Source organism: Nicotiana attenuata, chromosome 1, assembly GCF_001879085.1.
Source record: "Nicotiana attenuata strain UT chromosome 1, NIATTr2, whole genome shotgun sequence".
NCBI lineage: Eukaryota > Viridiplantae > Streptophyta > Magnoliopsida > Solanales > Solanaceae > Nicotiana > Nicotiana attenuata.
Genome location: NC_031989.1, coordinates 79985505 through 80009146, shown reverse-complemented (window position 1 = coordinate 80009146; position 23642 = coordinate 79985505).

Sequence of the window (23642 nt, the reverse complement as noted above, 5' to 3'; positions counted from 1 at the left end):
GGTATCTTAACGAACATTTCTTTGTGGACAATATTTTTTGTGTATGTTTCGTCCTAATGTTTTGGTTGCTCTACCTTAACCAAACACTTGTTGTCGATCTTGATATCCCCTTTGAAAGTGCAACATACAGTTGTTCGTGCAACAAAACATATTGCGGTAAATATAGTTCATATTTAGGATGTTTGTCCTTGTGCTTTATATGTTATATCTACAAAACATAAACATACTAAATATTATTTTCACATAAATTTAAAAGGATATTCCTTAGTTTCGGAAGACGAAAGTTCAATTCAGGGATAAGAATATACTTAGAAGTACATTGACCAGTATCATAATTTTTGCATGTATGACGTTATTGTCAAAACTTCTATATACCATTTGTGTGCTACTCCCTCTGTTTCAAATTAGATGACGTACTTTTCTTTTTAGTTTGTTCCAAAATAAATGACACATTTCTAAATTTAAAAATAATTCAACTTTAAACTCTTCGTTTTACCTATTTTACCCTTAATGAGAAGCTTTTATAACCATACAAATGTCATGGCCCCACAAAGTTTTTACCCCTTAAGCTTTTAAGACCACAAGTTTTAAAAGTCTTTTTTTCTTCTTAAACTCCGTGCTGAATCAAACTACCTCATCTAAATTGAAATGGAGGGAGTATTACATAAGCTATTCGGCGTATCTAAGTTTTTGATCAGTAGTATGACAGGCATATATTTTTTTAAAATTAACCTATATACAATGGAAGATCAATTTTAATTTAGTCTATTATATATACGGTGACACTAACATATGTAAGAAATAATAAACTTGACAACAAACATGTATGGTAGAAGGCCATTTGGTATTAAAGTATTTAAGTATTCTTCTTGGTAGTAATTATTGGCACTATTTTCTGCTGATCAAAAACTGAAAAATATTTTATTTTTATTATAAAATTTTGTAACCAGCCTTTTATTTAGTTGATCAATATATTCATTTCTGCTAGCTAAGATATCTTTTTAATTCTATCATGCGATTTGCACAAATTGTGTTTAATCTAATGATAGAAATATTTCTCTTATTAAATGTACTACTATTACTATTGGGATTGATAACCAAGTGTTCATAAATCAAATCATCTTTTATTGGATGGTCTTCTTCGTTTCCGACACGAAGCAAGAAGATACTAAATATTGGATATGTTCTTACTTTATATTTCTTGTCAGTTGAATCTTTTCCATTTGAGGTCAGAAGCATAACTTTGGCATGCTAGCTTTTACGGTCTCTACTTTTGTCGATTTTGGAACTACTGGTAGTACTTGACAGAAATCACCTCCCAAACCAATAATTTTCACCAAATGGTTCAATAATAAAAAATTTGAACAACTATTTCGTTCATTTGACACTTTGCCATAAGTGCTTCATTCCATATTATCAATTTTGCTTTCCTTATAAATTTAGCACCATTGCACTGCTTTGATATATTTGTGATGGTTATTTAAGTTGTTTGAAGAGGTATGTCAAATCTAAAGTGGATGGCATCACAATAAAATCATTGTTGGTACCACTTGCTATTATTGCTAACCGTGTCATGCCTCTTGATATGATAATTGCAAGTAATGCATGACATAGAAATATTATTCCGATTCCGCCGGAGGCATTTACAAAGAATAATTTCATTATACCAGAGTCGACTCTTTATATTATAGTCTTGAAAGCTTGTTTTTTTATTAGGATTTAGCTTTGATTGTGCTTTTTCAGTCACTTGTATAGCATTTTGATTCTTAATAATATACTAACCTTTTTACTTTCTGTTCTAACGCTCTTTTTATGGAAAAAATTTATGCATCCTAAGATTTTTCTTTTTTAACTTGAATAAGAATTTTACTCAAATAATAAATTTAAAAAATAAATGAAATGGATTCTCTTGCTAAATAATTAATTAAAAGATTTAATTATTTGGTTTTAACATAAAAATAATTTATTGTATGTTGATTCAAATCTTAATATTGGTTCATCTCTTGTTTTGAATATTTAATCTTAATTATAATTTTATCCACCATAAATTTTATTTTCAAAGAGTAAAAGATTGATATGACATTTCACTTTTGGATCTTTATGTTTGTAAAGACATTAGTGGTATTAACTCCTACCAATTATTATTTTTCTCTTTCTCACACATGTATATTCTTAAATATTTTCTTAGTTGTTGTTTAATAATTGGGTATTTTCAATATTACACAAAAAATTGATAAAAAAATATTATTTCAGTAGGAAAATAGTTCAAATATAATATAAAAATATATTATTTTGGGGTTTTTTCTCAATTTCAACTCTTTATGTAGTCCATTTAATATATTTTTATTTTTTATTTGGTATTGGAAATTATGGAGTGGTAATGTATTGTCAATACGGAGGATTCTTATGAAATTGAGTTTATTAAACCTTCCTACATATTTTTAATAAGAATTTAATAGATAAAATTTTATTAAATTTAAAATCTTAAATATTAAAAATTAGCAAAGATTGTAGTCCAAAAAATAAGTTATTGCAGTTATGTTCTTTCCTTATGAGTTCTTCCGCTTAATATTTTAGAGCTATTTTGGTATATTAATATTGTATTTATGCTTTTATAATAAAATTATCTCTCCCTTTTCTAAATAGATTTGGACAATATAATACATTCTTAAATTAAATTAGTAATAGGACGTTATAATACGTTTTCGAATTAAATTAGTAATAGAGATTTTTAAGAAGATGTCCTAAAAGTAATAGGATTACATAACTAAAGATATTTACTTGTTCAATTTTACATGAATTAGACCGCTCGAAAATAATTATACTAATAGCAATACGAAATGACCGGAAGCTTTGAAATTTTGGAAAATGATATTCACTATCTCACTTTGACTGTTGTAATCTTTATTCTAAGTGTAGATTGTAGTAAAAGTTTTTTGATTGTTTTGAAGTTCTTTTATCAAATTATCTTGTTTGAGAATATGCTTAATATTATATCCCTTTATGCTTAGTGTGACAGCAGCTATTTGGAACTTCTATGCGAATTTGAGATGCACTGTGGCTCTAAAAAATGATGATATATAATTGTGAACTCCCTTTTGTGCGACAGAAACACCATGCTGTTGTAGAGTTAACTGCTACACAGTATCAAACTTTTTATTGCAAATATCTTCCCTGTGTGCATTTTGTGTTGACAGATAGTGTTGTGAGTGAGATTTTAAACGCTTTCTTAGTTAAGTATGGAAAGCAATGAGATGGGAGAGAATCTCCACTACTAGAAATACAGACTTTTCCCACGGAAGAATCGGTGAGAAATCGCTGGGAAATTTCAATATTCCCACGATATTCCCAGGGAAGACGCTCGGTGGGAAAATGGCTGGTGGGAAAATAGTTTCCCACGACATTCGTGGGTAATTCCCAGAGAGTTTCCCACTGAGGGTTTGGTGGGTTCACCTAGTGTAATTTCCCACTAACGTCGTGGGAAAAGTAATAAAATAAAATAATTTAATTTTCTTATGTTTCCCACCGAATCCGTGGGAAGTATTAAAAATAATCTAAATATTCTTTTTATTTTACCCATGGAAGCAGTGGGAAATATTCTTAATTTGAAAATAAACATATGAACATTCCCATGAAAATCAGTGGGAAATATTGAAATACTGGGAAAAAAATGCATAAAATTCCCCCATAGTCTGTGGGAAATCTGAAATATATTTTCATGGACAAATCTGTTTTTAGAACTACACCACCTGCCAAACAGAAAGTACAACCAACAATACAATACTAAATACAATTAAGCATTCAAATACCAAATTTAACATGCAATCCAATTCATTTCACAAACAACAACTAATCAATCCATTTCATAGTTAATTCAACTAATCCAAAAGTAGAACAAAAACTCAAAAAATCCAACATTCAATATTCAACATCTAAGTACCATCCAAGACAAGCTAATAAAAGAAACTACCTTAGTTATCATCAGATGCTAGAGAACCGGGCACAGGAAATGCACCAGATGCTAAGAGGGAGTTTATAGTGACAAGTCTCAATGCATCGTCCTTTTGCCTCATTTCTTCCTCCCTTCGCCTTTCCTCTTCCTCTCTTCGCCTATCTTCTTCCTCCCTTCGCTTTGCCTCTTCTTTCCTCGCAACCCTTTCTTGAAGATACAACTCAGTGATCTTCGCTACCTTCCTATTCAATTCCTCAAACTCATCCGGATCAACCGAGCAATGTGAGGAAGAATAAGAACCAGACAATCCAGAAGTACGATGACCGAGACTAAACTCTGATCCAAGGCCGTAGACTCTCCTCCTATGCACGCCACCAGCTGCCTTAATCAACATGTCCATGATTTCCTCTTGGGATGGTTGGATTAGCCTACCTTGATCATCAATCGGCTAACTTTGGATGAACTCCTCCAAGCTTCGTTTGAAAGCATCCTATAAAAAAAAATTACAATTATTATAAACAGAATGAATATGTATTGCGTATTCAAATTTGTTGGAATGAGAGGAGAAAAGAAATAGAAACCAATTCTTTTAGATACCTTATCCAACAAACTTTACCAATCAAGAACATAGATGGAATATATCTCGCCAAACTAGATAAAACTATTATTGTAATCTAGACTTCAAAAGAACATGCATGTTGATTCATACTAATTAATTTCTCCGAGAAAAGCAATGGAAATAATTGACGGAGAACACTCTGGTGCTAATCAAGCAGAAGAAAGAAAAATTACAGCATGCACATGAAGCAGCCTTTACATTTAAAAAGAATTAACAACTTTCAGGATAACTTGATACATAAAAAACAAAAAACAAACAAATAGTACTCGGTAATAAAGAATGGCAGCTTTGAGGAGTGTGGTTCATGAATAACTTCTGAGATTATGAGGAATTGCAGCTTGATCAGTTAATTATAATGAAGTCCCAACAATATAAGCCATTTCAAATACAAAAGTACCTGTTGTTCTTTCCCCTCCCTTAAACCACAAACAAGAAACATTTACTAACTCCATTTGATTGGCTGCTACCACTGTGGTTCATGTTCATGGAAATAGATTAAATAAATAACAAGAGTACATCAATATAATCTCATTGGTATTGAAGGAAATGTATTCTTCTCATTGAACAAGTTACTAAGATTAAAATTTCTCAAAGAAAAAGTGCAATGATTCAATTCCTCCGTGAAATCAAAACACGCTCCAGAAAGAAGGAACAATTCAAATCCAACCAATAAAGAAAGAAAAATGGTGATTTCCAATTTAAAATTTTAAAATGAGTTAATTCAACAAAAAAGTATGTTTCGGTTGCATACAAAAAAGTAAAGAAAACAGAAGTTAGACAAAAATGGGTATCTGCATATCCACTGCATCTTTTGAGTTTCATGCATATCCAAAATGTGCTTACTCTTACTAACACTAAGTTAAAAATAGTTTGATGCAGCTGAAGCAAAAAAAATAAGGAATTGCGGTGGAAGAGTGCTAACACTAGAAAAAGAAGCGCCTAAACAAAAAGAAGAGCGTATTAACAAAAAAGTATATACCTTGTAGTCCACACACGAGGCGATGATAGTTGCCCTCAGAGGAAAGGTCGTATGCTCTAGATAAGTCTTAATCATCCCCTTATTTTGGCTAAATAACTTAGCATGATTAATAAACTACCCTTGTATATCTCTTAAACCCCGCCGATTAGGAAGATTCCTATCGTCTATCCACATAGGATGTTCCATCTACATATACAAACAATAAATTTATTATTCTTACTCATTTAATATTATAACAATTACAACAGAAAACAAAATTTGAATGTATTCTACCCTATTTCAATCATGAACACAAACTCCTATATGAGACAAACCAATATCACATGATATGTATCATACACAGCATACTAAAATGGCACCAGCATCATAATCCTAAGTCCAAACAAGCAATAATATCACAAACAAATCTCAAGAGTAAGGTCCATAGAGTGTAATTAGTGAATCAAAAGGTGGTATACTGCTATATTTCCAGTCTTTGTAAACTCATTTCTAATTGTACAGTGTGATACTTCGAGGCATATACTGTATTTTTTATGCAATATCAGCACCCCATACAATGCCTTCATGAGTACTTTAAAATGAAGCCTACTATGCACTTTGTAATTTGTATACTTGTCTTATTAAGAAATATTTCCACTTAGCAGGTGATTGATGCTAAGAATTTACCAACTATTGTGTATGTGCTAGATTACAATTTACCAACTATCTTCTCAACATTAACAACGCGGATGAATCTATAGGGGAATCATCACAATTGCATAAAAGATGCGCTCATTTGATTTTGCCATTCTAATTTACTCTAAGGATAGGTATCTATACGTTATACCACTTTTTCATAGTTTTATTCATGAAACAGAGTATATACAATTCCACAATGGTTAAGGTCAATGCATTTTAACTAATTGAGTATTCATAATCGTACCTATTCTTGGACACCTTCTGTTTCGATGGCTGGTTGGAAGGAGGAAGAGAGAGATGATCTGCACTCCACGAAAGAAAACTGGAAAATTAGAAAGAAAAAAAAATTAAAAACGAGAGAACACAAATGTGCACTCCACGAATCTAACCAAGATTTCTAATGTTCTCCACGAATCTTTTCCCCTTACTAGTACTACTACTTCAATTCAAAGCAAGATTTCTAACCAACACTTGAGCTCTCAGTATTTTAAATTCCTCTAAATAATTCAGAAAATAATAGAGAAAAAGGCAAATAACATGCAACCATTGAAAGAAGCAGCAACAACCTAAACAAAATTGGGACGAAAATCTAAAAGAAGCAGCAACAATCGAAACGAAATTGGGAGATAAAAGAAAAATTACCTGTCCCTCGGGCTGGTCGTCACTGGGGAGCGGAGGAAGAGAGAGACGATGGCTGGTCGGAAGGAGGAAGAGAGACGATGGCTGAGGGTTGGTCGCCGTTAGAGGGAGGAAAAGAGAAAGAAGAGTGAGAAAAAGAAAAAAATGACTAAAGCTAGGGTTTCTTCTACCCGACATTACATAAAGGTATCGAGTGGTACAAGCTAATATATCAATGACATAAGTATTATTATTATAAAGTATTAAATGGCGGGGAGTAGGGTTCTTTTGGGATATTTTCGGAGGGAAGTTTTGCAAAATATATTTTTCTTTCTTTTTGAAATTTGAAAGTAGTAATTTTCTTTTTACCAAGAAAAAAAAGTATTAATTTGTTTACATTTATTATAAATAGCACTAACTAAATATCATTTTATTACTGATTATGTGTGTGACGACCCGACCTGTCGTCACATGAGTTACCACTCCGTTTTCCCCATTTTATGCTTCTTCATGTTTCATTATCAGTATTTGGTGTGTTATAGTTGATTCGGATTGGTTTTGGTAGAAATGAGGCACTTAGTCTCTTTTAAGAAGGCTTAAGTTGGAAAAGTCAACCGGACGTTGACTTATGAGTTAGAAGGCTCGGATGTGATTTCCGGTGATTCGGTTAGCTTTCGGGGATGATTTGTGACTTAGGAGTGCGATCGGAATTGATTTTGGAGGTCCGGTGTACAATTAGGCTTGAATTGGCGAAGTTAGTATTTTGGCGAATTCCGGTTGGTAGGTGAGATTTTGATCCGGGAGTCGGAATGGGATTCTGAGAATTTTGGTAGCTTCGTTAGGTGATTTTGGATGTGTGTGCAAAATTTCAGATCATTCGGAGGTGTTTTGGTCGGGTTTTTGATCAAATGCGTGTTTCGGAAGTTATGAAGAAACTTAGGCTTGAATCCGATGTGATTTAATGGTTTTAGCATTGTTTGATGTGTTTTGATGATTGGAGCAAGTTTGAATAATGTTTTAGGATGGGTTGGTGCTTTTGGTTGAGGTCCCGGGGGCCTCGGGGTGGTTTCGGAGGGTCAATCGGACCATTTTTGGACTTAAGATTGCAGGTTTCAGCTGTTGGTGTTGCAGAAAAATATTGTTCATCGTGTTCGCATGGGTGTGTCGCGAACGCGTAGAGGAAACTTGAGGGCAAGGAATTTTGGCCTACGCATTCGCGTCAGGGGGGCCTTCGCGATCGCGTAGTGGAAGTTGGTCAGCCATCGCGTTCGCGTGAGGGAGGTTCGCGTTCGCGTAAGATGAAGGACCCAGGCCTTCGCGTTCCCGTGGATGCAACCGCGTTCGCGAAGGGCATTCTTGGCAGAATTAAAATTTGGTCATCGCGAACGCGGGAGGACCCTCGCGTTCGCATAGAGTAAAATACCTGGGCAGAAAGGTTTTTATTGAATATTTCATCCGCGAGTTTTAGTCATTTTTCCTCCATTGTTGATATTTTTGAGAGCTTTTTGAAAGAAATTGAAGAGGGATTCAAGGAGAATGATTTGGAGGTAAGATTTTTGAACTCCATACTCATTTTTATTGTGAAATCCACCTAGAAATCCATGGAATTAAGCCTAAAATTGATGAACTGGGGCTTGGAATTTTGAGATTTAAATTTGGGATTTGAGGGAGCATTTGAGCTCGAATTTTGGTAAATTTGATATGTATAGACTCGCGGCGAGATAAGGAATCCATTGATGTGAATTTTCTGATTTTTCGAGAAGTGGGCCCGGGGCTCGGGTTTTGCTAGTTTCGAGATTTTTGCTATTTTTTGATTGTTTTCGATTGGGTATTGTTCCCTTAGTATATTGTGATGTATTCGCTCTGATTTTGGATGTTCGACGCGCGTGGAGTCCGATTTGAGGGGCAAAGGCGGCGCGAGCTAGAGATTTCATCGGTTCGAGGTGAGTAATGATTGTAAATGATAGTCTGAGGGTTTGAAACCCCGGATTTGCACATCATAGTGCTGTATTGAGGTGACTTGCACGCCGGATAGCGAGCGTGGGGTAGAGCACCGTTGGGGATTGTGACTTGGTCCGTCCCGATTGATGAAATTACTACGTATTTGACTGAAACTACTTGTTATCATCTTAATTTGGGCTGATTGTCATGTTTGGGCTTCGTGCCAACTATGTGAATCCTTCAGGGATCGATATCACTGTTTTAGCATTACTTTGCATATTATTTGATCTCGGTCCAGGGTTTTAATACTGTTTTGCAAACTCAGTCATTTTTCTAAGATTTGAAAATTTAAACAATATTTTATTGACATTTTGAGCCGAGAACCATTATTTTGATATTGCCCAAGTGGCTTATGTGCATTTTTGGAGTGAGCATGGATCGGGCTGCGCGCCGCAGCAGTGTTATAGTGATTTCTGGACTATGGATGGCTCGGGCTGCACGCCGCAGCGTTATTGTATTGATATTGAGGCCGAGGGCCTGGTTGGTGCCACGAGATGGCTTGATTATTTACGCTTGGGCTGTAGGAGCCCCTTCGGAGTCTGTACACACCCCCAGTGAGCGCCGTCGACGTTAAATATATGGATGGCTCGGGCTACACGCCGCAGTGGGTACCAGTGTGTACCGTCATATCAATTGCATTGCACTCATGCATTTGTTCCTATTTGTATTATTGTCATGACATTCCAGCACTCGCATTTCATTGGCTTCTATGCTACTTCTTGCACTGCTTACCTATACCCTGGTGTTATTTGTTAATGGAGTGCTGTGCCCGAGGGTCTGACTTTTGTGCTGACTTGCACTATCTGTTTCGCATTCATTTGCTTAACTGTTGGAAAGAGATATTTTCAAAAGAGGTTTTAAACTGAGTCCAGATATTTCTAAAAAATTTCACGGTTTCACTGTTTTTCTCAAAGGGTTACACTGTTCTATATAGCATTATGGCTTGCTTTACGTGGTTTCTTGCTGCTCAGTTATTATTTACCTTTATTACTCACTGAGTTGGAGTACTCACTTTACTCCCTGCACCTCGCGTGCAGATGCAGGTACTTGTTTACCCTGTAGCGGGTTTGAGCTGGTTGAGGATTTTGCTATCGTAGCTGAGCAAGGTGACCGCCAGCGTTCGCGGCACTGGATTTCTTCCTTTTTGATTCTAAATTTTTATCCATGTATCACAGTCCTTGTAGTTGTATTAAAAGTCCTTCTAGATGCTCGTGACTTGTGACACCCCGGTCGGGCTGTGTTGGGTTGGTTCCTTATTTTTATCACTTTTCTTCCGCACTTATGGAAATTTTATTAATGGTTTAGACTTATTCATGCTAAGTAATTATTAAAGAGTTATTGGTGTTCTGTTGGCTGGCCTTGTCTCCACGAGAGGCGCCATCACGACCGGGTTTGGAAATTGGGTCATGACAATGTGACATTTAAATCAAATGTCACAATATTGTTGTCATTTTTAATTAAATATCAGTATTTTGTGACATTTTCTAACAAATGTCAATAAATTATCTTTTTTCTAACATTTATTATAAAGGTCACTAATTAAATGTCGTCGTGGCTCATATTTATTGTACTGGATAAAACACAAAATAGACTGATAAAAAATTAAAAGGTTATGTGAATAATAATAAAATTTTCCCACTTCTTTCGTGGGAAATCTTCGCCAAAAACATTTTCATAACGCACAAAAATTCAAAATTCAAAATTTTTTGTTCATACGGAATCTGTGGGAATATTTTAAAAAAATTATTTTTTATTTTCCCTCTACTTTCCCTGGGAATTTTTTTAGTTTTATATAATTAATTTTTTAATGACTTTTCCCACTGAATCTGAGGGAAGTAAGAAATTTCACTTTTCCCATTGAATTTCGGTGGAATTCCACTAACAATTTTTCAGTGGGAAATTTCCGTGGGAAACTGTTGTGTTTCCTAAAATAGTCGAAAAAACTCCTACAACAGCCGTTGTTGTCAAAGATTATGGACTCCCATTATCAACGGATGAATTTCTTTCACAATTTTAGCCTGATAGGATTTCTAAAGATAATTATGTAGGATTTCTAACGTGTAGTATTATGTCCTAAAATTAATAGGATTATAAGGCTAATATCTAGAATTCCGGTTATACCCTTTTATTATGAGTTATTATGCTTAATATTATAAGATTATTTTTTGTAAATCGACATTATATTCATGCTTTTATAATAATATAGAAGATATAGATATATAAAAGAGAGATTTCAACTTTATCTTTTCTCTCAATTTGTCACCCTTCCTCTATTATTTTACCTTTTTCCTATTTGTTAAAAATATTTTTTATCCTTTCGTTTACTAAAAAGTTGTGTCCTTTCATTAACCCTTTCCATTAAATCTCACTCAATTAATCATCTTAATTATGTATCTTCCGTTACTTTTTTCACAACCCAAACGTCTATACAAACAAACAACGCCGGTTGAAAAACACAATTGTTTCTTTTGTCAGCAACTTTTTGGCCTTTCATGATTAATTTTCACTCTCAGGTTCTACCCACCGAATCTACGAAACAGGGTAGGATGCACAATATAACGAGCCCTGTATATGGAAAATTTTTTGGTAGGGAGCGTTTCCCCCCGAATGTGGTCTTATGCGGCGCGAATCCGAATATAGTCAGGCTTCAATGCGGGTACCGGACATCGCATAGGAAACCAAAAAAAAAAAACAATATAACTCGAAATGGTATTCATGATTAATTTTCACTCTCGCTCTCTCTGTTGTTGTTTCCATCTAATTTGTCTTTCACTTTTCACCGCTATATATATATTGAGAATGAGAACTAGGGGTGTACAAAGAAAATTGATAAACCGCATAATCCGAGTCAAATCGGAAAAGAAAAATCCGATTGTGGTTTGGTATTGGAAAAAAACCCGACTATAATTGGTTTGGTTTGGTTTTAATTGAAAAGAGTCAAAGCGAAACCAAACCAACCCGATAATACATTCATACAATTTTTAAAAAAATATTTTATACATATAAATATTTACTGTAATGTAATTTATAAATATTTTCTAAACTTTTTTTCATAATTTTTTCTTTTAACGTATTATTTCAAGTTTGGACTTAACATTCTTAAATGGTAAATAAATATTATAGCCCATAAATGGAGTAACTCAAACAAAGTTCAAATCAATACTAATGCTAACAAAAGAAACTCAATTCAACACTAGGAATGACAATAGTATTGGATATCTATTTATAGTTTTACATTGGTTAAAAAAAAGTTTTACATTGGTTTATAGTAAAAATGCGTAACTTAGTTTATCTTCTTCTTTAGTGCTTAGTTATGTAATTAATAGTACTTATTAGCTATGCTTATTTTAGAATGACCTATATAGTATTTCTAGATGACATTAATTTTCACTATGGCTTATTAATTAGCAATATTTGCTTTAAGAAATTTTATTATCTTTGTTATTGAATATTTTAGTATAATGCTATGACTTATCTCATATTATCGTGTTATTTTCTTGAAAAATAAATTGTATAATTTTATCTTATTAGGACTAAAGAAATATATGGAGCACAAGTTACATACTTTGTGCTATGAAGACTTTATTGGAAAAAACCCGAAAATTTGAAAAAACCGAAAAATCCGAGAAAAATCAAGATTGAAAAATCCGACTTTGTTGGTTTGGTTTGGTTTATAGATTTAAAAACCCGACATCGTTGGTTGATTTGATAATTGAAAAATCTAAATCAACCCAACCTATGTACACCCCTAATGAGAACATTAGAGCCCCTAAGTGACAGTGCTATGCCACGTAATTAATATGGTAGAAATAAACTTGTAACGATCCGACCGGTCGTTTTGAGCCTAGCGCGTCGTTCAGCAGTCTGAGGCCATGAGCAGCTTCATTTCAGGTATTGTGACTTGTTCGCATGGTCGGAATTTAAATTCAGGAAGATCAAAGTTAAATTTAAATGAAAAATTCTCATTTGAGAAGCTTAAAGTTGAAAGAATGAACTAGGATTGAAATTTTGGGTAACTCGGGCGTATGCCCGGATTGGGTTTTGGATAACCCGGGAGCGTTTTGGCGCCTATTATGGAAGTTAGCATTTTGGAAGAAATTTCTTAAGTTTGGCTTGGAGTGCATTTCAGCGTTATCAATGTCCGTTTGGGATTCCGAGTCAGGGAATAGCTCCGTATGGTGATTCTGGAGTTGGGAGCGCGATCGGAAGTGAATTCGGAGGTCCGTAGGTCATTTTGAAGCCATTTGGCTAAAGATGGAAATTTGAAGGTTTTTGAGAAGTTTGACCGGGAGTGGACTTTTTTATATCGGGGTGGGAATCCGATTCCGGAAGTTGGAGTAGGTCCGTAATGTCAAATATAGCTTGTGCGCAAAATTTGAGGTCAATCGGGCATGATTTGATAGGTTTAAACATCGGAAGTGGAAGTTGGAAAGTTCAAAGTTCATAAAGCTTGGATTGGGGGTCGATTGATGATTTTAGCGTTGTTTGATGTGATTTGAGACCCCGAGAAGGTCCGTAATGTGTTTTGGGATTGGTTGGGGTCCCGGGGGCCTCGGGTTGATTCCTGGTGGCTAACGGATCAAATTTGGAAGTTGAAGAATAGCTGAAGGGATCTGGTATATGGTATTTCCGCTTCTGCGGAAATGGGACCGCAGAAGCGGCCCCGCAGAAGCGAAGAAGAAGCCGCAGAAGCGGACGAGGGCGAGGGCAGCCAGGACCGCAGAAGCGGCCCTTGATCCGCTGATGCGGAACCGCAGAAGCGGAAGGCCTGGAGTGGATGGGAGCCGCAGAAGCGGCAAGCGGTCCGCAGAAGCGGGACCGCGGAAGCGAATAGGGTTCCGCTGAAGCGAAAATGCTGGCCAGTAGGCATGTCTTAAAATCGTGACTGGGAGTTCATTTCTCTCATTTTTCATGGCTTGGGGCGATTTTGGAGAGCTTCAAGGAGGGGATTTTCGTCGTCAATGTCAAGGTAAGTTATCCCCATCACTTTTGTGTTAAATATATCAATTATGCATGGTTTTAAGTATGAAGATTAGTGTAAATTTGGGGTTTTGGTTGAAAACCTAGGAAATTAGAAATCTTCGATTTTGATTACGATTTTGAGTATGGAATTAAGAGAAAATCATATATTTGAGTTTGTGAGTTCATGGGTAAACTTTATCTTCGAGAAATTTCGGATTTCGGGCACGTGGGCCCGAGGGCATTTTTGTCAACTTTTCGTTCGGGGTTAGGAATTGTTATAAATTGGGTTGTAAAGTATAATTGAGCATGTATTAATGGATTTATACGATCGTTGGCTAGTTTTGGAGCATTGTGCGTTGGTGCAAGTCTTCGGAAGAATGTAGAATGTCGGTTGTGGATCTTTGGAGCGAGGTGAGTCTCCTTTCTAATCTTGTGAGGGGGAATTTACCCCATAGGTGAGTTAAATTGGTTATGTGCTCCTATTTGTGGGAGCTACGTACGCACGAGGTGACGAGAGTCCGTGCGTAGCTACTATTATGCTATTGTCCGGGTAGTCTAGGACGCAAAAGCATGTTATACTTGGATTAACTGTGAACCCATTGATAGTTTGAATTGCTTAAATCACCTTGAATTGGTAAAGGAATTTTAAAAAAAAAAGAGATTTAATGTTAATTTTCCCTGAAATGTTAAAAAGAGAAATTTGTCTATTTGGATGATTATCCTCGATAAACTCTTAGTTTCCTACTTGAGCAAGTACTTTATGTGTGCCTGCGTCGCATGGACGATTCGCGAGCAGGATATGTGTTTATTTATGGAAGAGGCCGAACGCCTCGGTGAGAATAGATGCATCTATGGTTCGTGCCGCTCGACCCTCGGCAGTGCACAGTTTACATTCCTGCTGGAGCGGGCCGTCGCCTTGGTGTGATTTGCGCATGTTTATCTGTTGTTTGAAAATTGTAAATGTGCAATTGGCCCTACGTGGCTTGATATAAACTGATAAGATAATGAAGAATAAACCTTGGAGGCCCTTGAATTGTTGTTGAAGGTGTTTATCTGTTTTATGGCTTCACAATTAGAACTTCTATATAAATCCATGATTATCCTCGCACTTATAGAATATTGTTAATTGACCTCTAGTGAGTGTCGAAGTTGGCCATCTCGTCTCTACCATTTCGGGATTAGGCGGTACACTCACTGAGTACACGTTGATTACGTACTCATACTACACTTCTTTGCATTTTTGTTGCACAGGTATATTTTACATTAGATGGCAGCACAGATGATTTGGGGACTAGGTGAGTTGCATTGTTCGAGACGACCCGCAGCTAGTGTAGTTCCCTTCCAGTACTTTATTTATTCTTGTCTGTTGTATTTCGGATAGACATTGTATTTTGTTTTCCTTATCAGTAGATGCTCATGCACTTGTGACACCGGGTTCTGGGATGGTTTTGAAATGTTTTATATTGATTGCCATTATTTAATTCAAGATGAAGCAGCTACTTTTGTACTTATGAAATTTAAAGGAAAATCTTGGACTTTTCAAAAATTGTTAAAATTGGAGCTTAATTAAGTATTTAGTTGGCTTGCCTGACAACGGTGTCCGGCGCCATCACGACCCGTAGTGGATTTTGGGTCGTGACAACATGGTATCAGAGCACTAGGTTTCCGTCGGTCTCACGAGTCATGAGCAAGTCTAGTAGAGTCTCGCGGATCGGTACGGAGACGTCTGTACTTATCCTCGGGAGGTTGCAGGACTGTTAGGAGTACTTCCCTTCTTGATTTCCTTATCGTGCGGTTCGATTCTTTTGAGGCTTATGCCTTTGATTCCTTTCCACTGAATCTTACGCGACGCGAGCGCTTGTTATAAATCGATAATTGAAGGATTCTAATGGCACTACAAATGTGGTGCGGGATGATTTTTCCCGGTATAGTTGATTGGACTATTATAGTCGCATTATGGAGGAATATTTCATTGTTTCAGCTCAATAACAGAACTTCTAAGAGCCTTGAGGCTAGGCACAGGTTGCCATAATGCTTATGAGTTTTATTCCGCGGTATTATTGTGATGATGGGACGTTTGCCCACGTGTCGGGCAGTGAATGAATTGAAGGGAGGTTTACTCAGTGTGTAATCAAGGGATTCAGTATTTTATTCCCGGCAGGGGAAAGTCAAACGAACGAAGGGTGGTCAGAAGTGGACTGGTGGAAGTAATAAAACGTGGTAATTGCAAGCGTGGTGGAGCTCTCCTCTACATTGGGGTGCTGTTGTCCTAATTGGACGTTCTAAGTTTGTCGGTGTTATAATCTGCTACAATCCGCCTTTATGGCAGGATATTGTGAAATAATATTGGAGTTACAACTGTCAGATATCGCATGATGCGGTGGTTTAAGATCGAATAAAAATTTCTAATGTTGCCGGCTCGATTAAGATGACCTTTGGGAAGGTTTAAAGTTAGTAGCAATGGTGGGTTCAAGTGCCACGAAGATAGATTTTATTTAGGGCAACAATTGAGCAGCAAGGTATGAGGTAGGACATATGGGAAGTGCCAGGCGGTGTTTAAAATTTCTAGAAGGCCAAGTATGAGGAGCAAGGTCGAGTGACCGATTTAGGAGATGAGTTCCGCCAAAGTGGGAGAGTGGCGAGGGTTGCATATGGGCTTTGTAGTAGGATGACTACGCGCCTTAAAGAGAGTTTGGATCGAATTGGGGATTTTAATGATTGGTGATTGAAGCCTGCGGGTATGATGTGAAGTATGGGCTATTATGCGGCAGAAGATTTGGTATGATGGAAAGGAGCTTCTTGAAATGAAGAAGGATGCAGCATAACTCGGAATTTGAAAGGGTGTTGCCGCACATTTAATTGATGTCCACAAGGAATAAATGGACCGGCGCAGCTAGAAAGTGAGCTTGGACTCAGGATTTGGTTATTGATATCATGGTGATTGTACCCCGTGCAGCAGCATTGGAAGGTGTCGGGAGGTAATTTTTACAGGCGGGTTATTCCCCGCGAGCAGGTTAGCGGTCGCGTGGTTGGCGAAGCTTCTGCAAAGAATTATATTGGTTGTTCAACAAAGGGATCGGTCGTGCGAATGTGGTTGATGATTCAGAATATGAAAGATGGGGATTTACAGGAAGATTCCGAGAAATTTTGATAACTTATGACGGGAGGTTATGTCAATAAAGGGTAAAAAGGTCGGGCGAACTCAAGAATGGTGAAATGATGGCTTCAAGCTAAGTGGGAGAGTCCCACCGCTTATGATTGGGCTGTATGATTAACTACTTGCGTGATTTCTAGTTATTAGCATAGTGATGGATTAATTCAGCTACGAGAAAAGACCATAAGTAGTAAATTGAGCGGAGGAATTATTAAGGATGTGCTATGGTTAGCCTTCTTGGCTCATGTTCGAACTTGGGAAAAGATTCAAGATTTATGCCTTGTATAGAAGCGGGTTAAAAGGGGAGTGACTCTGTCAGGTGCTTCATTGAGAGGGTATTAATGTGCTAGAAGATTTAGGGAGCTGATTATATTCGGGATCACGTCAGAGCGGGTGGCTCTCAGTAACGGTCCTAGTGGAACTCAAAAGATAAAGTGTGGTACCTGATGATTTCAAGCCTATAAGTACAACTAAGAGTCAAGCTTTGCAGCAGCTTATGAGAAGGTGCCCAGAATGTTCTATGATGTGTTACCTTGTGGTGTAGCATTTGAGAAATGTGAAATAATACGTGAGATTTGAGACAGCATGGTCTCGCAATTCAAGGCCACTCGGGGGAGTGTAGAGGGAGTATGTTATGTGTTGAAGAGAATTAGTATTATTTCCAAAGCGATCAAGGATAAATTGAAAGGAAGGGGATTGATTAGCCATAGTTGAATTTGGCATGTTGGGGGCTGTGATCAGTTCATTCAGCGTGATCGAGTTATGTGTATGATTTGTGGCGGTATGTGTGAGTCCTGTCGGCTGCTGTGATTGATGATTTATCAGGGGCATTCTTCTGTTATGGCTTGTTAAGTGGAAGCGGATTCCGGAAGGGCTATGGTGGCTTGGACCACTACTTGCAGGTTTGCATATTCTACGGTTATGGGAAATTACCTGTGTATTGCTATGATTCTCCTGAAGTGAGTTAAGTGCAAGGTTCTTATATGATGAAATGTGAAAACATTAATGAATTCGGATTTATGATGAAAATCGTGTCCTATCGTATATTGGCACGTTGGGTGCGTTGAGAGGTACCGAAATACGAAGTGAGGATCAAGGTTGCAGTTCAGCGTTGACAAGGATGTCACGGGCTCGGATGAGCAAGGAAAGGGTTGAATGATTAGAGTAAATTGGTATTGTCCTCAGCGTCACCTGAGACCGATGTATTGTGGAAGAGGTTTTGCATCCTGGTTAAGGATTCTGGATCGCTTTTTAGCGTTAGTGCGTCCGATGGTTTAGATGTGCGAACCCGTTATTTATTTCGGAAGATTGTGGGAGCGTGTCCCACGGAAAGATTGTATAAGTGTGGCATGTTGTCACTTGATTGGTTAAGATTTAAACCAAGTATGAGGGTTGTGGTAATATCATTAATTTGAGAACTTATGCCTGGAGGGAACTTTGTATATTGGGTTATGAACTGAGGAGGTTGCTCCGGTTACGATGGTTGTTCTTACGTGTTATGAGGCAAAGGGGAGTTACTATGGACCTTTGAAAGGTTATTAGCCAAGCTGGTGCAATCAAAAATCGGCTTGGGATCAGTGGATTGATTTATATGTGAATATGGGCTTTATGTCAGGCCAGTTGTGTTCATTTCAGTAATGCGCTCCTTATGGAGTAGTCAGGGTGTTATTTCGTGGTCGGATATTTCATGTAGTGATATGTTGCGCCGTGGGAGTTGTGAGACGGCTTGAGAAATTGTTTATGTGTTGAGGATCCGCGTGGAAATGACATATTATGAGCAAAATGTCTCTTGAGGTTCAGATTGTATGTCGCACCTCAGTTGTGCTTGAGTTTTGTAGCTTATAGCGCTATATGTCCCCTCAGGGATGGTATTATGCACTTAGCGTGCTTGTGACCAAATTCGATATCTTGTTGTAATGAGCAATTTAGCTCGATGTATATCTCCTTATGTGAGTTCTACGTGTGGATCGGTTGGCACACCGCCATGGGTAGGTTATTTGGATCGGGTGGCACGCCGCCATGGTTATGTTGTTTGGATCGGGTTGCGCGCCGCAACGGTGTACAGTTCCCCATATCTGTTTATTGCGTTCGGTTTCCTATCTTCTGGAGGTAGCTCATATTAGTTGTGCGCCCGCGTCGCATGTATGATTCGCGAGCGGGGTAGTTAAAGTTCTTTTCAGAGTTCATTTTCCTTTTTGTATCGCATTCTAATTGGTAGCCTATTGGCACATTGTGGCATCATATGAGACTTTTGGTCATGTCGGGGTGGCTTATTGCCTGAGCAGTTCGTACTGGGTGAGACGAGATTGTTGGATTTAGGATCAGTGCAACCTGATTATGTGAAATATATTAAGGAGCAAATATCATTATTTGGTATGGAATGAGGTAATGTTTCTTGTCAGAAGTATAGACTCAATGATTGGTTGACTCGGCAGTTGATTATGATTTTTCTGCACATCTCTTCCGTTGTGGCGGCATTGTAAGAGTTAGAGTAAGACATGTGTATGTTATGGGGTGCAATAGGAGCATCAGATTCGTGGAATTTTGACTAAGTTGATCAAAAAATGTTATTGTGGTCCGGTGAGTAAAGTGATGCTAGGTGTGAATTCAGCAGAGTTATGTAGCCATGTTTGGGTACAGCGTGTAGTGATTGATATGATAATCTTATGTTGGAAACGGGTCGGGCATAGAATTCCGGATGTTGGAATTGGGATCTAAGGCTTATTTACTCGAATAAAAGAGAATATCTTCAGAATTGATCGAGCTGATGTACCCAACTGAGTTGTGGTAGCACGGGAAGGTGCATGAGAAGTTAAACAGTGATTTCAGACTACTCCAGCATAGTTCTCAGCACGTTCGAGGACGAACATTTGTTTAAGTGGGAGAGAATGTAACGACCCAACCGGTCGTTTTGAGCCCTAGCGCGTCGTTTAGCAGTCTGAGGCCATGAACAGCTTCATTTCAGGTATTGTGACTTGTTCGCATGGTCGAAATTTAAATTCAGGAAGATCGAAGTTAAATTTAAATGAAAAATTCTCATTTGAGAAGCTTAAAGTTGAAAGAATGGACTAGGATTGGAATTTTGGGTAAACGACCTCGGAATCAGGATCTGAAGGTTCCTGCAGGTTCGTATGATGATTTCGGACTCGGGCGTATGCCCGGATTGGGTTTTGGATAACCCGGGAGCGTTTTGGCGCCTATTATGGAAGTTAGCATTTTGGAAGAAATTTCTTAAGTTTGGCTTGGAGTGCATTTTAGCGTTATCAATGTCCGTTTGGGATTCCGAGTTTGGGAATAGCTCCGTGTGGTGATTCTGGAGTTGGGAGCGCGATCGGAAGTGAATTCGGATGTCCGTAGGTCATTTTGAAGCCATTTGGCTAAAGATGGAAATTTGAAGGTTTTTGAGAAGTTTGACCGGGAGTGGACTTTTTTATATCGGGTTGGGAATCCGATTCCGGAAGTTGGAGTAGGTCCGTAATGTCAAATATGGCTTGTGCGCAAAATTTGAGGTCAATCGGGCATGATTTGATAGGTTTAAACATCGGAAGTGGAAGTTGGAAAGTTCAAAGTTCATAAAGCTTGGATTGGGGGTCGATTGATGATTTTAGCGTTGTTTGATGTGATTTGAGACCCCGAGCAAGTCCGTAATGTGTTTTGGGATTGGTTGGTATGATTGATTGGGGTCCCGGGGGCCTCGGGTGGATTTCGGGTGGCTAACGGATCAAATTTGGAAGTTGAAGAATAGGTGAAGGGATCTGGTATCTGGTATTTCCGCTTCTGCGGAAATGGGACCGCAGAAGCGGCCCCGCAGAAGCGAAGAAGAAGCCGCAGAAGCGGACGAGGGCGAGGGCAGCCAGGACCGCAGAAGCGGCCCTTGATCCGCTGATGCGGAACCGCAGAAGCGGTAGGCTGACCGCAGAAGCGGAAGGCCTGGAGTGGATGGGAGCCGCAGAAGCGGCAAGCGGTCCGCAGAAGCGGGACCGCGGAAGCGAATAGGGTTCCGCTGAAGCGAAAATGCTGGGCAGTAGGCATGTCATAAAATCGTGATTGGGAGTTCATTTCTCTGATTTTTCATGGCTTGGGGCGATTTTGGAGAGCTTCAAGGAGGGGATTTTCGTCGTCAATGTCAAGGTAAGTTATCCCCATCACTTTTGTGTTAAATATATCAATTATGTATGGATTTAAGTATGAAGATTAGTGTAAATTTGGGGTTTGGGTTGAAAACCTAGGAAATTAGAAATCTTCGATTTTGATTACGATTTTGAGTATGGAATTAAGAGAAAATTATATATTTGAGTTTGTGAGTTCATGGGTAAACTTTATCTTCGAGAAATTTCGGATTTCGGGCACGTGGGCCCGAGGGCATTTTTGTCAACTTTTCGTTCGGGGTTAGGAATTGTTATAAATTGGGTTGTAAAGTATAATTGAGCATGTATTAATGGATTTATACGATCGTTGGCTAGTTTTGGAGCATTGTTCGTTGGTGCAAGTCTTCGGAAGAATGTAGAATGTCGGTTGTGGATCTTCGGAGCGAGGTGAGTCTGCTTTCTAATCTTGTGAGGGGGAATTTACCCCATAGGTGAGTTGAATTGGTTATGTGCTCCTATTTGTGGGGGCTACGTACGCACGAGGTGACGAGAGTCCGTGCGTAGCTACTATTATGCTATTGTCCGGGTAGTCTAGGACCCAAAAATATGTTATACTTGGATTAACTGTGAACCCATTGATAGTTTGAATTGTTTAAATCACCTTGAATTGGTAAAGGAGTTTTTAAAAAAAAAGAGATTTAATGCTAATTTTCCCTGAAATGTTAAAAAGAGAAATTTGTCTATTTGGATGATTATCCTCGATAAACTCTTAGTTTCCTACTTGAGCAAGTACTTTATGTGTGCCTGCGTCGCATGGACGATTCGCGAGAAGGATATGTGTTTATTTATGGAACGAGCCGAACGCCTCAGTGAGAATAGATGCATCTATGGTTCGTGCCGCTCGACCCTCGGCAGTGCACAGTTTACATTCCTGTTGGAGCGGGCCGTCGCCTCGGTGTGATTTGCGCATGTTTATCTGTTGTTTGAAAATTGTAAATGTGCAATTGGCCCTACGTGGTTTGATATAAACTGATAAGATAATAAAGAATAAACCTTGGAGGCCCTTGAATTGTTGTTGAAGGTGTTTACCTGTTTTATGGCTTCACAATTGGAACTTCTATATAAATCCATGATTATCCTCGCACTTATAGAATATTGTTAATTGACCTCTAGTGAGTGTCGAAGTTGGCCATCTCGTCTCTACCCCTTCGGGATTAGGCGGGACACTCACTGAGTACACGTTGATTACGTACTCATACTACACTTTTGTGCATTTTTGTTGCACGGGTATATTTTACATTAGATGGCAGCACGGATGATTTGGGGACTATGTGAGCTGCATTGTTCGAGACGACCCGCAGCTAGTGTAGTTCCCTTCCAGTACTTTATTTATTCCCTGTCCACTGTATTTCGGACAGACATTGTATTTTATTTTCCTTATCAGTAGTTGGTCATGCACTTGTGACACCGGGTTCTGGGATGGTTTTGAAATGTTTTGTATTGATTGCCATTATTTAATTCAAGATGAAGCAGCTACTTTTGTACTTATGAAATTTAAAGGAAAATCTTGGACTTTTCAAAAATTGTTAAAATTGGAGCTTAATTAAGTATTTAGTTGGCTTGCCTGGCAACGGTGTCCAGTGCCATCACGACCCCTAGTGGATTTTGGATCGTGACAAAACTACTGTCAGAAATAGGCTTTTCATAAGCTAATAGTTTTACAGAGATGAATCATGTATAAAATACATTTAAAAGATGAAGGAGGTCATAAAATGGGGGATTTGCATTTATATCCGGTTTTTGGGTCACCTTATAATTTATACCCCCTTTGCAAAAAAAATTGTAAGTTTACCCACTTTTCGGGTAACTTCAGACATACGGGCCTGAAGTAGCAAAGGCAATCACACAAACTTCAGTTCATAGTGCAATCGCAAACTTCAACTCAATTAAACTACATCTTGTTTTGGCTGAAGTTTTTGTTTTGTAATTGTTGAACTTCAGCATTCTAGGAGCTGAAAGTTTGTTCAGTATTTGCTGAACTTCAGCATTCTAGGAGCTGAAGTTTGTTTTGTATTTGCTGAACTTCAGAATCTAGGAGCTGAAGTTTTGTTTATATTTGCTGAACTTCAGCTCGATTATTTTGTAACTGAAAACAAAAACATGTATACTGTGATATAAATTTACGAGTATCTTGTGCTAATTCATTGCGTAGCAAAAAATGCATCCACCTAACTAGAATAAATGAGACAAAGTGCAAAGACATGCATCAGCAGTTTAACATCCACCTACACCACAAAACAATCAAATAATCTCCCTCTTTCTTGCTCTGTTCACACAATACCTCTTCTATTGAAAGCTTGGAGGTGAGCGGCAGTTGAGTGAAAAATCTTGAGAAGAAGAAAACGAAGGAGGAGAAAGAGTCTTGAAGTTGTTTAAAATGTGGGTACAAGTTAAATTTTTTTTAAAAAGTGGGTATAGATTAAATGGGGGCGACCAAATAGGGCGCCCCGTACAATTTTTACTCATAAAACTTGCTTGGACAGGGCCAGCCCAGGACAAGGGCCTATAACATCCACTCAAGCCTCGTGGGC